General features: G+C 39.5%; 1 protein-coding gene across 5 annotated transcripts in view; it reads left to right on the top strand.

Annotated features, from left to right (window-relative positions):
- HIVEP2 (HIVEP zinc finger 2) overlaps positions 1-16,039 on the top strand; it is a 149,190-nt gene that overhangs the window by 13,302 nt on the left and 119,849 nt on the right. Inside the window, exon 1 of one of the 5 annotated variants that reach the window (XM_068938522.1) lies at positions 5,726-5,844. The exons of the other annotated variants lie outside the window; for them this stretch is intronic. The gene's annotated coding sequence lies outside the window, so the exon portion shown is untranslated. Of the gene's footprint in view, positions 1-5,725; positions 5,845-16,039 lie in introns of those variants that run through there. 5 annotated transcript variants of the gene reach the window in all.

The following is a 16,039-nucleotide window of genomic DNA, read 5'->3' as shown; positions in this document are numbered from 1 at the left end:
GAACCTTGGGGGTCGAAGGCATCCGAGGATGTCCAGTCCCGTGTTCCCTAAACTGTTTCTTTGTCCAGATAGCAGACTACGTATAGCAGAAAGTTGGCACAGCTCTAAAGATCCATAAAAGAGCAGGAAGCAGCATTGATGGAGGTGTGGTCTGCGGAGGAGTTAGGGAAATCGAGTTACTATGTCTGTAACTCTGGAGACAAAACATACCTTCCTGTAAAAAAGATGCAGCAAAATGCCGCTACTTCCAATAGCCAGCCCTTGCTGCTCGGTGCTACCTGGCCATGCTGGTATGCTGTAAAACTCTTTCCCAGGACTTTCAAGGTCTCGGGAACTCTCCGAGGACATTGTGGCAGCTCGGGTCCCTGCAGCCTGACAGCAGGCTCATGCATTCAGGCTGAAGGCTTCGCAGGCTGCCTCCTTACTGTGGTGGTATGGTTTTCTACAGCTTCCAGAACTGCTCATTACAGTGTTTGGCTCTTCTGCAAGGGCTTTTCATAGCTATAGCCCCTGTGGCTTGCTGCAGTATGGTTTTCTTGTGGAACAGATGGTATATTACGTAGAAAGTTACTATATTCTTGTATCACTAATTTTTATTTATTTATTTCACTGCTTGTCTCCTTTTGGTTGTTGTTGTTATTTTTTTTTAAGTGGGTATATAGCCTAAGTGCAGAATTTGGTATTGATGTTAGATTTATTTTTAATATATTTATCTTTGTGTAAGTGTACAGTATTTTTGAGTAGCATTTGTGTTTTCTGGAGTGTTACTGAACATATTTTCATCCCTTTTTGAATTGTAATTAGTTCAAAATACTTGAATGGAAAACACCCTATAAAATAAGATCTTTGAAAAGAAAAATAAACATCATCTTAAGCAAGCACTCTACTGACTGGAGTACAGTTTAATTTTTGACTCAGTAGATGGGTTTTCTGTATCTAATCTTTGTTTTTTTAATTGATATCATCTGGTCAATTTGAGTGAAAATGCTATTCCCATAAGAAAAATATTTATTCTAAATATTATTGTTGCCTAGGATCTTGTTGAATTCATGAGATACAGCAGTAGTCAAGTTGATCTAATATTTTTAACATTTTTATAGTGTTTTCTCATTGTTTCCATGAAAGCAATTTCAGTAAATATTTTAACAATTGCTTTTGGTTTCTTGAAATTAGATTACCTATTGTTGAAAAGTACAGGTTCTTAAACACAGGTTTCAGATCTGCTTTGTTGTGATTAGGCACTTGAAATAAATTACTAATATTGACTGGTCCCCAAAACAAGGGCTTTCCTTTTCTCCTGTTTAGCTTCCAGGACAGAATTTGTTTAGTCCAATTAATCTCCGTAAGCTGGTATTTATAAAAGATAGTTACTATCACAGGGCTTTGGTTCCACTTAACCAAATCATTACCATATACATGTGTGGGTGTGTATACATACACAAATACACATACATATATACACGTATATACATGCACACACACACACATACACACGTATATATACTCTTACTCTGTGTATCTACATACGCTCGCATACACCTTAAATGTATGGGATCGTCTCATTTGAAATGTAAACTTTATGTTTTCATCCTAAACCCAGTCCTTACTACATAATGACAGTATATTTTTCTCTTTGCAATGTATAATTTTTGCAGTAGCTTCTGAAAGCAAGGCTGAGCTTCATTTTTGGAAACCCGCTGAGCTACGTGCGAGGGGTGCTGGTGCTGGGAGGGGCGGCTTGTGCTGCTGGTGGCAGTGGAGGCCTCCTGGCCCAGGAGAGCGCGGCCGGGGGCAGCCGGGGCTGCGGCGGATAAGAAGATGCATGAGGAGGGACGCGTCACTCGTTTCTGAATACCCTGACTTTACTCTTGGTTGGGTTGTGCTCTTCAGCAGTGTGCGGCTCCCCTACTGTATCCTACGTACGGCTGTATTTCGGCTGGTACCGGGTTTGCAATGAAAACCCAGCTCTCCACTTGTGCGTAGTTCATAGCTCTCAGAGCAAGAGCTACCAGGTGCCCTTCGTAGGGCCTGACTGGCGAGCAAGGGCCAATTAGCAAAGCGCCATGGCTTTAGTGCTGTCTCTGAGATAGGTTACTGCCTTGCCTTTGGCTGTTTGCTAGATCTGTGTTGTAGAGAAGAAACGTCACGTATCATCTACTCTTCAAGGGTCTCAGAATAGGTTTTGGCCTCAAACATTTGAGCAATTAAGGTGTTACAAAACAAAAAAGTAAAAAAGTATCACTCAAGTTCTTCAGTGGAGGTGTACATATTTGTAGCACAATGCAGTCCAAATTTTTATTTGCTGATGTTTTCAAACAGTGGTAGTTGTGTCTGTCCTGTCCTTAGAGAAGCTTGTACCTCGTGGGTAACTATAACAGAGAAGCTTGTACCATTTTTCTTCCATGTATGTTTTGAAGATCTGTGATTACCTGCTCTCAGGTGTTTGGCAGTTTAGACCAGGTCATCTTTATTTACCTTATTCTCCTCATAAAAGTAGCATAGCATATTTTTAATTATCTGTTTATAGGACTGCTGGGGAGAATTCCTTTAATCACGAGACAGTTTAACAAAAAAATCTCAAGATAATGGCTTTTCCATTTGTACTTCTCAGACATTCTTTCAGATGGAAAGGAAAGAATTACAAAAACCTTATAACTAATTCAGATTCCCTTGTGATACAATATAGTGGCTCTGTTACACAGATGGGTTGTAAAGCGTGAAAATATACTTTAGTTTGTAGGAATCTGTAAAGGTGTAAGATATTTTGTAAGTAACCAATGTTGTTTAAAACTGAGTTGTTTTCCATAAGCACTTGTGTAAATTGCAACCAATTGTTATTTTAGAGAGGAAAAGCACATATTTTTTTCGGCATACCATATCACTAACAGTGAGACCAGTTTACAATTTGCATCTTCGCATTTACTTCAAGCCTCAAACTTTAAATGAAAAAAGCCCAATAGATATAGCTCTTTTTCAAGAAATTACGATCATATTTGGATACGAAGCATACTGCAAAGAACAGATGGCACTTTCTCATGTCAAACCATGCTAAAGATGGTGTAATACAGTTCTTCAAGTAACGGAGCAGTAAGACGTAATTACCTGAAGATTAACTTTCAGGATGGGGATAGTTGTATGAAAACACTGCTGTTCCTTCTTTGTTCTCTGTTCTTCGGCAGACATTGTATTGCAAGAGACATTCCTATATATATATGAAAAATGCCTATTGTAATACTGTGCATCTGTGCTGAATGGCTGTGCAACCTAGTCTCATGCTGCTGTTGTGCCATGCAGCAATTATCTCAGTACAGGCAAAAGTACAAAGAGTGTGTGCGCTTTCATTCTTGGATATGAGGCTAAGAATAGTTAGTTGACCAAGCTCATCCTGAATGCGTACAGAACTTTATGCTTAGATTTCAGAAAATCTAATGAATCTCTTGTGTTGTTCAGGATGCTGTGCACAGTGGAAACATTATTACAGCCCATTGAAGGTTTTGGCCCCTCTCTCCTCCTTTCAGGAGAACATTGCCACATACGTGCACAACTGTGTATGACGTGGGCCAGATCCTGCTCTATCACCCACACTCTTATAGGCCAGAATGGGTCAGATTCTGAGCACTTTACCCTGGCTGAATTAATCTAAACTATCTTTGCTAAAGTTAACGCTTGTTTGATTTGATGCAGAGTGGAAATCAGGTTTTTCTCCTCAGGTTGTATATTGCATACTGCAAGATACTGCCAATACCAAAGACTCATTGGCCTGATTTTTTACACAGAAAAGCGTCCTAATGGTTGGTGCCAGAATGACAACCTTCAGAATTAAATCTTCTAGTTAATATAACAAATCAGAAGAGGTACCGGTTTCTTCATGATATCTGGACAGTGAATTTTCAAGATGAGCTCTGTCTGAGCCATTTAACTCAAAAAGAAAGGGTAGCAAATAACCAAACCAGTTCATATTCCTGTGGAATATTTGTCAAAGTACATCTAAAAAGTTTAGTTAAAAAAAACTGATAATAAAAAAACTGTCTTTGACCTTCTTTTAGTAAAATGAGATGTTTGGGTAAGGCAGTGGTATTGCATACATCCCATGGAAAATAGTTTATTACAGTTTCAAGATACAGACTGGTCCATCTCTAGTTTCAGCTCTAACACTCAGCGCTTTAGGGCCTGAAAGGTTGGCTTCAGTTCCTGGTATGACCACAGGGTGGTTATTGCAGAAATACAGCAGAAATACTTTTCCTTCAGCTAGTCACGACAGTGTGAGATGAGAGGTTGGAAAAGCAATTGCCAAGTACCTTGTAGCCGCCTTTTTCATCAAGGTACGTTAAATTAACTGCTGCTATTTGAAAATCATCTTCCATCAGCTGAAGGCGTTCCTACCCAGTCTGTCTCGTTCAGTGTAGAGAGGTGTCCCAGACACCACAGGGAGGTAGTTACTGGGACATGCTGATAGTGGAATGACTGCATTTATCATTATATTTTGACATGTTGTTGAGCGCCTAATGAAAATCGGGTCTGTGATGTATCTCACATGTGATAATGTACCTCCAGTCTACCCATCCCCCAGCCGTAAGGGAGGAGGAGCTGTTAATAAACCATTTCTTACAGACGGTTGTTTAATCTGTTCTTTAAAACTTCCAGTGGTGGAGATTCCGAAACCTCCCGGATAGTCTATTTGAATTCTTAATGATGCTTACCCTTAAACAGTCTTTTTAATGTTTAACTTAAGAAAGTAGTAATGGTAGGTATAGGACTGCAATCCAGGCTCCCTCTGTGCTTGCCAGGTAAGTAAACAAGTGATTTACATAGGGCCAGCCAGCCAGCCTGGGAGAGACTCAGTGACTGACTGCTGAACTCCTGCTTGTGCCAACACAACTCCTGGGCCTTCACCGTTTTCCTTAAGTTGGGCCCTTGTTTCAGAAAGGGAGGATGGGACTGGAAAGCAGCAGCTGCTTTTGCTTTGCTGGATTGTCAACCATATCTGACAGGGGAATCCTGTAATTTTAACTCTAGTTTTACCCAAAACGCATTCACAAAATGTGTTTTATTCCATGACATCCAAAAACGTTTAAGGCTTCATTTCCAGATGCTCATGGAAGTATAGGCAAGCAGTGAGAGCTTAGTGCATGTCTGTATTGTAGTAATGTTGCTTACGCAGCTCGGCAGGAAAAATAAGAGCAGCACGGCTCCTGAGCAAATATTGTTTCTAGTCACACACGGTACTTTGCAGCTGAGCCTGGTAACGTGCTGCTTAGCTGTTTTGCTATGCAAGTGCAGAGAATGCTGTTTGCAATAAAGCCGCTGCTGGTTTCTCCTCCGAAACCTCCCTCCTTGCAGTGCATTGGAAATGACTGAACTTTGGCCCTCAATCTGCTGACACCCTGAGGGAGTGTAAATGTAATGACGTCTTTGCTTGTTTCAGCTGCACAACAGGAAACGCTCATGGCCTCCCCTTCTTCCTGCTTTGAGAAAGTACTGCCTTTTTTTCCTCTCTTCCCCTGCAGTCGAGCGGGCCGAGACCTAGTTTCAGGTCTGCGCTTTGCAGTGAGCCCGTGCTAGCACAGTGCCCTGATTGCTGCTTCCTTCTTGCCCGTGCGGCCAATCAGCTGCCTATTGCTGTGCTTTAGCAGTGATGCGAGGAATAGGATAATTCCCCCCCCCCCGTACTTTTTTTTTTTTTCCTGGAGAAGTGACTGAGAAGAGAATACAGTTATGTTGCAATGGCTTGCTTCACAGAGCATGTCAGTGGATACAACTCAGCTGAAAAGACCAGGATGGTCAGGTGATAATTTGCCTTGGGGAGACTACATCACTTGCATAATATAGAGGACACATTGTCAGGTGGGCGTTCAGGGATCCTGAAATATCGTCCAGATAGTGCTGAATAATGCTTAATGTATAAAGGGCCTAAATAGATTTCTTTGCCTTGATGGAATAGAGTGTCTTGCTTCTTGCAAAGCATTGACAGGAAAGCTCCTGTTTAACCCTCTCTAGCTCCTGCTTTTATACATCGTGACCGAAACAGGGGTATGAGTAAGAATGGTTATTGAGAAACACAAGCATTTTGCTGTTAACTAAGGGAAGAGGATTTTGTCTCATCAAAGTCAGCTAAAGCTTTAAAGCAATACAGAGTTCTTGCAAGTGAAACTAATTGGTTCAGTATTCAGCTGTTATGCTCTAATGATTGTGGGGGGGAAAAGTCACTCTTTTAAAAATAAACAAAAATACATATGTGCTAGTGAGTTTGCATATTGTGGTGTGAGAAGAGGCACTGAATCGTCTAGAGTATAGCATTATAACTTTGAAATATTTAATCAGCTTGGAATGTAGGCAGTTTTGGTGCAGTTGATTATTTATTTGTTTAATGTTGCAGAGATGTACTATTTGAAGAGCAGCTTTTGTCTGAATTCTTTAATAAGCAAGTTCTGAATTTACCTCATTAATCTGTCTCGCCACCTAGCAAAATAACTGTTCGTTTTTAACAAGCTGGAGTTATGTAACATGAATCATGCATGGCAAGATGCTTACAAGCAGAGGAAAGTAAGATATGCAAAGAAATAACTGCATTCAGCCTTTTGCAAAAAGAGGCTATAGCTGGGTTCTGAAATTACTGCGTGTTGGTACTCTCAGCCGTAAGGACAAGTTCTAGCTATTCATTATGAGAATGCATCTTGAAACAGAGTCTTGAGATGGAGATGTTTAACAGAGGAGAGTGAATTTGCTCAGCCATGTGCAGTGCTTGGAGGGTGCTACATATGTGCATGCCAAATTCCTCCCTCCCCTCTCCCCCCGTTTTTTCTCTGGAAAAGCAATGTAAAATAATAAATGTGCAAGACAAAATAACTTGTTGAGCAGTGATTATCCCTAGAAATCGTCTTATAAATCTTTTTTCTTCCTTTCGGTATTCCTCTATAGGGTCATTAGTGATGTATACACTACAATGGTCCTCTGTCTCAAGAGATTTTACAGCCAGTTTATGGAAAAGAGAAAGCAAGTGCTTATATGAATGCGTTAGAATAAAAGCAATTGATTTTAAATTCAATTTTTCTTTTATAATTTTTCCTTGACAACTTTCTTTGCCGTTATGCTGTTTTGCTCTTCAAAGCCAAGCTGAGTTGTTAAGCATGGGATGACCTTCTGTTTTGGTGTCATGAGTACAAATATTAAAAAATACTATTAGGAAATAAAGGAATGGGAATAATAGCTGTTTAGGAAAGGAATAGTTTAGAACTTTTGAATTTACTTTTAAAACTGTTGTGCTCCACCTTGTTTTGACCAAATGATTCTGTATTTTTTCTTCTGCCAGTTTGTAGTGAAATAGCTGTACATTGTGGAGTAGGGTTATTAATTACTGTGTTCTGAGATTGTGTAGTTATTAATAAGAAACACTCGAAACTTAGTGTGGATATTTATGGTCTTCGCTTGCATGCTATTTTACGTGCATATATATACTGTGGCTGATAATGAGTTAGTACAGGCAATAGCTGGGATGTTATAATGAGCAGTAGCTTCATCTCTGAGCTGCTTCTGTAACTCGCACCACTGGAGAAAAGAAGATGAACAAGCATGGATGAAAACATGTATTATCTGACACAGAAGGCCATCTGTGTCATGGCTGAGGGAAGTCAGAAAGGCAATTGGAAAGGAGCGACAGTGTTGCTGCCCGTTGTCCTTATTCTCCAGACAAATGCAGCGTTTCTCTAGGACTCTCAGTGCAATATCCTTCAGAAGAAACTTGCCTTTCATGAAATGTAAAAAGAAGAGAAATTTCAGTCTTTGAAAGGATTTGTCTTTATCATGCTGAACTGACTTAGTTTTTTAGTTATGTGTTAACTACTACAGGACCAGAAGCATAGAGCTAGGAATGTAAGTAGTGGCACATAAGGACGCCTAAATCTTGTAGGTGGGGAAGGACTCTTTTCTGAATTTATGTGGTTATAACCAAATATATAGCTGATCAAATGCTTTCTATTTGCATTCACTCCAATACTCTTTCCTTTCTAACTTTATAGTATTCTTTGGTTAACTAATAATAATATCCCTTCTGCAATCTCATGGTTTTCTTAATGCAGCGGAGTATTATGCAGGGACATCATAGTAAATTGTTGACTTTTTTTGTGCTCTGTCAACAGTAGCATGGTCACAGCTTTCTGATGTGGTTAATTAGGAGGCTTTAAGTGTCCCTTACTTGGATTCCCCTTGCTGTTTTGGATGAGAACGCCTCGTGGCTTTGTCAAGAGCCGAGGCTTGTACCGCTGGGAGGGTAGGAAGCCCCAAGGGACCTTTCACCCCACCTTGCAGCAGAGCCCATGGGATGGGCATCGCTGCAAACCTGGTTTTGCAGCTGCTGACTGACTCACCTGCTACTTTGAACCCTCTGCAAGCTGCATGTCCTTTTTTACTCACGCTGTACGGTTAGAGCTGGTGCCTCATGGCCTTCACTAGAGGATTAACAGCGATGGGCTGAGTGCTGATGGGATGTGAGCCACGGGCCTGTGGCCTGACTTTGCGGGCATGGACACAAGCCAAAGCAAACCACTGCTGCTGGGCTGGGCACCCAGGAAGAGGGAGGGCTGCTCTCAAACTGTTGTTGGAGGTGTGAGTAGCAAAAGAGGGACTGGCCTTCATTTCTGGTGGAATTTTTGCTGGTGTCAATATGATCTGAGTGAGCAAAGCAGGGCAAGCACATGGCTGTCAGATGAAAGAAAATGATTACTGTGAGTGACGGGGATGCATGTGCCGGGGGCTGGCAGTGACTTGTTCAAGAGTAAACTCTTGCATCCTGAGGTCTTTGAATAGATCTTCAGAGGTTAATAGTCTGGGTCATAACATGCTGCCGAGAGAGAGATTTCTTGCCCTGCAAGTTGTTGCGCGCAGTTGTCTCATTTTCCTTGCTTCTTCCAAAAGCCGGTATATCTGGTCCATTCAAACTCCTAAGTATCTGAAGAATATTCTAAAAATTAACCCTGTTTCTTTATGTATCAAGTTGTTCACTCACTGCAGCAAAACTTGAAATAATTACCAACTCAATTTCACTATTTTTGCCAGTTAAAAAAGGTGAAATTTAATTTACACTAATGATTTAACTACATGAGATGCTCGGCATGAAAATGACTAGGTGCAAATTAAGTTTAAATTAGTAAAGGAGAAAAATACATTGTCTGTTACATTTTCCATATTTAATATTCTATTTGTATTTCATTACCAGTCCATCTGTAAGAAGAATGCTCTTAGCAGATTGAAGCTTTTTTTTTTTTTTTTTGAGAAAAAAATGAATGTACAGCTAGGCTGATAAATTAAAAGCAAAGTTTTGGTCTAAATAGATTAAGATGGGAGAGTCTTCTTATTGCAGGCTTATTTTCTCTTAGCTCTGGTTATACTGTAGGCCTTAGTAAGATCTCGCTTAGCAGCCATGGACACACTTTCTCCAGGCTGTGTTGCTGAAGCACAAAAATTTTGCCTCCCCGAAGGTAATGTGCAGGTGTGAAATCCACCCCAGGGTAATACCTAAGTTCCTGTAACACACAGCCTGAGTGGTACATAGACTTAGCCTTAGTTCCTTGTCACAGGAATGGATTTTAGTCTGGGGAGTGTTTGTTTAGTTCCTGCGATTGCTTTTACAGTCCTGCTACCCTACAGCCTGTCCCATGTAAACATGCAACTGCTCGGGGAGAGAGAAATCATGTTTTATAATGGTTCTGCTCCATTTTGGGACCGAGAAGCAAAAGCTTTCATACAGTGGTAGACAAGAGTAGCCATGGAGATGGGCCAAACGTGCTACCAGTCTTATCAAGATGAGTTCAACATTGCAGTGGTATGGCCGTGGTATGTGTTTCTTTGGAAACACCAGCACAACACACTTCTGTGTTTTAGAGAACTTTATTTCATTATCCAAAAATGTGTTTGTTCTCTTGCTTTACCTCAGTTGACCCTGGCTTTGAACCTTTTCAAACTTTGGAGATGTTGGTAGCTAGGCCTTGCTTTGTGAGTGGAATTTGTTTTCCTAAGTTGCCATGAAAGATTTGGTTTATCTGCATGCTGCATGCTTGCTTGAGCAGTTGCTTTCCACAGTGCAGCACTTGTAGATTAAACACCTTGCTGTGGTGGTTGTGCCAATTCAATTCTTTCTTCAGCAGTTCGGTTTTGCTAGCATACTGCAATAAGATGCCTAGTTGCATTAGTGAGAAAGGAAACTTCATTTCTGCTAAAGTATCATTCTTGTAGATATGAAATGGTAATGACAATTTTTTAAGACCATTTTCTGAAGAGATTCTAAAAACTAGAATAACATTCCCTGCCTCAAGATGCATTTTATTTCACCTATAACACTGGTTTTAATTCATGTGGTTTGCACTTGGAATTTGAATGTTTTGCATTGCTACTAGCAATTACCGTGTCATCTGCATAGAATATACATTTTAGTTTATTCTACCTTATTTTACTGCCTGTAATGTGTGATCACACAAGCTTGACCGTATACTGCTGATATGACATATTTAGTGTAATTTTCTACCTAAGGAAGTATGGTCTAGTGACTAGCAGGGTAGGCAGGGACTTAATACTCACCAGGTGCAATTCCTGGCTCTCTTACGCGCTTTGTGAGGTTAGGGCAGGTTTTACATCTTACATTGGTTTTTCATGTGACCTACATTCATGAGTACAAGTTGGACACAGAAATACCTTTATGCCATATTTATGTAAGTTCCCCATCTATAAATAGGGATTACAGTACTTTCTTACCTTGCAGGGGCGTCATGTAGACAGTGGCTGTGTTCTGCTATTGATCTACAGAGAGCCAGTGGGAGTTTTGTGCTAAAATTTATTGCACGATTTGAATCCTAATCTCTCCTTAAATGGACAAAACAGAAAAAAACAAGTGACCTTTCTCTGAGTGGTCAATAATTATACTATTTACTTTGAACAGACTACTGCTATTAAAGATCATACAAGTCAGGCTGCGCTCTCAGTTTCAGAGTCCAGTTCTGCCTCCTTTACTTAAAAGTGAAAACAGCCTGACGAAGATACAGTTAGAAGCTAAGACATTAGAGAAGGGCAACAACCCCTGGATCCAGATGTTAAACTGCAGAAGAAGAAAGGGTAAATTTTCCACCCAATCAAACTGATGAAATCCATGGTGGAAATTTGAAATATAAGACGTTATATTATGGTGAATGTCAGAGTGGACAGCAGCTTTGAGGAGTGAAGGGGGAAGATATTTCTGCTGTTGGAAGGTTGCATATGGGCAAAGCAGGATGTGCCAGTTTTTAGGTTCCCCCCCCCCCCCCCCGATTTCTTCAAATTTGCATTTTAAAGTATGTAGGCAATTTAAAGGGTAACTGACCTGAGTCAAGTCTTGTTTAAGATAGCTACTGGGAACACTAGAAAATGTTTTCAAGTTTACAGGACATTCCAGTGCTTCCTAAACCTGCAAAGAATCTATGCAGACTCTCTCAAGCCTCATCTGGAAGACGGAGTGCTAAGTTTTCCCCAAATGTGGTTCAGCGCAGCTCTATGGATGTTTATAAAGCTATGCTGATTTAAACAAGGTGATGATCTATCCCTGTGTGTCTGAGGAGAGAATGGTTTCTTTGGTCTCCATCCTGATTCAGGATGTTGTGACAGAGTATAACTCTATAAATATCAGTTGCGGAATTAAAGTTTGCTGTGATGGGAATGTTTAAAAGTCTCACAAATCAGGCCAGCTTAAAACTGTAAAACTAACCGTTACTAAATTCATTCATTAGCAACATGAACTTTTAACTAATCGACAATTCTTACACAATATTAATAATCATCACTACATATACAAAGCCCTTAGTTTTTAACAGTCATATTCTACATAGCTGTGAGTGCACGATGGCGCAGAGCTGGTGCCGTGTAGGCAGCGCTAATGTGATTCCTGGTGTTTCTCAGTTGCAAAGGTCAAAGTGATCAAGCTTGAGAGCTCATCTATGAGAGAGGTCAGATCAGAAGTGGGTTTATCTTTTCTACTACAGTTTTCCTCATTTAGGTCTGATGCTTTTATGCTATTCCTCCCCTTCCAAAAAGGGGGTCTCCTCTGCTGTTGATACTGCTTATCTTGTTTTCTTTGGTTTTACCAGTCATCCTACTTGTGTATTTGGGAGTGCCTATTTGCAGTCCTTTCTGCTTATCTTGCCCTGTTTCTGGCACCTTTTGTTTCTTGGATGCCTCCTGCACGCAACTGCGCCCATGTTTCTTTACCAGTTTGGTGAATGCATTTCTCACATACCTACGTGAAGTTGTGTCTGGCTATTCCCTCCCAGTGTTACAAAATACTTGCATACTACAATTAGTTGAACTATTTTATGCATTTATACTCAGGTTCAGGGCAAGCTAATATTAATTATATCCTGATTAATGCATTTATAATCTACAGGTGTCATAAGCATGTGTTGGCTGCAAGGATGATGTTAGCAAAGCTAGCTGCACTTGTGACAGAGAATCTGTAGACCCAAAACGATGCTGAGATAGTGATGTGATTTTTAAAAAATAAGAGAGTGAAATGAACGTTAAAAAATAACTGTTCTTTGTGAAAAGAAATAATGAACTTCAGAATGACAGTTGGTGGCTGAATTAGCGGAAAATGAAGTTTACTGTGAATACTTAGAGTTAAGACACTCTCCAGGGGTTTCACATATTCCAAAGTATTGTCAATGATCAGCGTGGGATTTGGGGCCTAAAATATACAAGAGGGAAAATGATAACCTTGAAAGACATTCTCTGTTTAATCGGGCATCTAGTCAAGCTGGTCCTTGAGCTAGTTCAAGTTAGAGGACAATAATCTTGTCCTCTCCTTATTCAGTAAGTGAAAAGAGGTAGAAGAAACTTCAAAGAGATGTAATTGAATACAGACACCTCATAATACTATGCAAAAAAGTAAAAAAAAAACAAAAAAACAAAAAAACAAAAAAAACCAACCCTGCATCTAGCGTCCCTCTTTTATTTACCTTTTCCATGGAATCCTTGTGCAACTGATTCTTGAGAACAAAAAGAATTTAAGCCGTGTTAACAAATGAACAGGGTTCGAAGTATTCTGCTCTACCATTTATTTTTTTTTAAAGCATTGGATGTTGTTTTACTAATATTCTGAAATTTATAGTCATTTACAGTATATCACAGTTCAGTTGTCAGGAATCACAGATATTCGCTCTTGCTTGTTTGGCCTTCTTACCTTTACCTTTGTGGAGGCATGAGGTTAAAATGAATTACTTATTTTTGTATATTCATTTAATGTTTTGAGACAAATTGTCTATTTCTGCTGGGGAACATAATCAAAGAGTTAAAGCTTTGAGAAGGTAAATGCCATATTGAATTTCTTGGATTGTTCGGATCAATACTCTGAAATAACCTACCTAAGTTTATTTTTTTTTTAATTCTTCCTATTTAGGTCTTAAAATAGCAAACAAAGAAAAAGGTGAAAGATCACAACAAATGGAAAATTTGCTATGATAGGTGGAAACATAAGCTACAGCCCCACTGAGAAAAGAAGTCCAGACTGGGCTGAGAGTGCTTAGAGATACCAGTACTTGCTCAGCAAAACTTCCCAGTGAACTTTACGTTTCAGGCAGATTCCTAAGCTGTAGTGAAATCACTGGGCCCTACGTATGTACTTGAAATTTAGTATATGCATGTGTACTTTGTGAATAGAAATGAATTGTTGAGTTGGAGCCAGAATGGGGAATTTTGGGACTCCTGCTGTTCTGCTTGTAGTATTTTGCAGTAGAGTTTAAGGCTGTGGAATGACACCAGCTGGATCCACAGAACAATCTGCTCCTGTTCCTGTGAACTCCAAATTATTTTCCTTCTCACATGCAAAGTTGTACCAAGATCTGCATTTAAAAACCCATCTGTTATCCATATTATATCAATAGGAATAAAAATTCCAGACTTCTAAAATATTCTGGTTGCCCATTCCATACTGCTGTCACCTGTCTTTCAATTACAAGCCATTTCTTCTACTTGCACTTACTTCTGGTTGCTCAGAATTTTTCCTCTCACCAATGGATGAAACTCCTAGTTGCCTAAATTGCAAAAGTGGAACCACAGTGGTAGAAACTGGTAGTGGAAAGAAATGATCACTTTTGAAATAAGATGCTTTTGATAGTGTAAAATAAATAAATTACTGAGATAGTATACTAGCTTTTCTTACCAAGTGTGAGAAATGGTATTAATGTTTAATGTAAAAGTTGTTTCTTCGTATTTTTCACTAAAGTGTTAATATTTTTGAAGTCTCATCAATGTCCACATATGTTTTAATATAATTTTTTTGACGTACAAATATGTTATTTGTAAACACAAAATATTGTCTTATGTATCCCATAAGAGCAAATTTTTGCTGTTTACTAATTTTTACAGCAAAATAAGATTATAATTCCATTGCTGCTGATTATATTTCTCCTGTTGCTGATCCCTTTTTTGTATTGTGGTGGTGGTAACACAACCTTCACGCATTTCTTGACAGATGAACTTTGTGTCTACGGGACAGCAGTTAAATTGATTGATCTTGTTTGTTTTATTCTTGCCTTTTGGTAAAACAGCCAAGTTTGGCCAGAACTGAAGAGCAGATATTGTATCATTTCAGATTTGCAAGGTTTTCTTTGTAACTGCAATAGGTGCATACATATATATGTATGTATGAAATAGGGAACGGGTTACATTTGTCACAGTTCATGGCTCTGCTCCCATCATTCTTAAAGCAGTAGCTTCTTATTGAAGGCCTCAGGATTTTTCAGATATTGCCCTGGATCCTCCCTGGAAAATTCTGTGGGAGGCATACATGACATGAAAGGTTTATAGCATTTTCCCTTACTGAAGATAAAGGTGATGGAGTTCACAAAACTCGAGCTATCCCTCTCATGATTGTTGGGCAGATGGGGCACTGACATGCTGATGAGAAATTTTTTTGTTGATTCCTGTCTCTGTTCCTCACCGATCCCTGTAAGGATTTGTGCTCAGTTTTGGAGCGGATTTGTTCAATCCTTCCCCAGTGTGAAGGAGAGAAAAGTCTTCACCAAATATACCTAAATATCTGCTAAGTAGCTAATTTTACTGGGACTTCTGTTTCTGCTACATAGTAATAGAGCCTTACCTCAAATTGTCTTCACTGATTTAGTATTTTCGAGGATTCCCTGGAATGGTACCTCTCATGAAACCATCCTGAAAACTGAAGCTGGAGGAGTGTTTCACAGGAGCTGTTTCTTAATGGATTAGTGAACGACCAGAGATGATCCCTATCTATCTCCATTCACAGATTCCTAATCTTACCAAGGTCTTGTTCGGGGATTAGATCACGGAGGTGAGCTTTGCAGAGGAACATCTTGGGACGAAAGAGTCCTCCCAATATACCAAGACTTCAAAGACAAGATTTGGGCCAGGGATAATCCCACAGAGAGTGAATGACACGTTTCAAACTTCAGCTAGGGAATACCTCGGTCCTGAATGTAAATGGTCAGGTCAAAGGACAACGCTATTTTCCTCTCTTTATCAGGACATTAAACATAGCTGAGAGTAGTTCAGTTTCAGATAAGCATTTGATAAAACCCCTCTTGTGATGATGCTGGAATAAGAGAGGTAGGTAGAGGAAAAAAACATTGGTGGAAATAGTGAATGAAAGAGATATATGACAGACGCCTCAAGTGAAGACATACTTAGAATAAAGCCATGGAGTTCCAGTCCTGTAATATGTTGTCTGAAATATTTACCTGATACTTTCGAAGGATCCTAGAAGCACCATGGGCCTTTCTGTTACTGAATTTCAGTCCCCCACATTTGTGGATAGAGAAATGCAAAACAGCAAGCATTTTCACAATTTTTTCATGGTGAAATGTATTTCTAGAAAATAAGCCATATGAATTGTTTATTGATTTATACCTTGAATGTAAAGGCTTTAAAGTTTTGATGTATGGACGGGTTAGTGTTCTTAAACATATGATAAGTCCTGGGTAGGCTGTTTCTAGAAAATAAACTGATGTCTGCAGTAGTAGATTTTTGCAGTTATGCAGTAATAATATCAGAT

Source organism: Struthio camelus, chromosome 3 (genome assembly GCF_040807025.1).
Source record: "Struthio camelus isolate bStrCam1 chromosome 3, bStrCam1.hap1, whole genome shotgun sequence".
Classification (NCBI taxonomy): Eukaryota; Metazoa; Chordata; class Aves; order Struthioniformes; family Struthionidae; genus Struthio; species Struthio camelus.
Note: the sequence above shows the minus strand (reverse complement) of the source record. Positions and strands in the feature narration are given on the sequence as shown.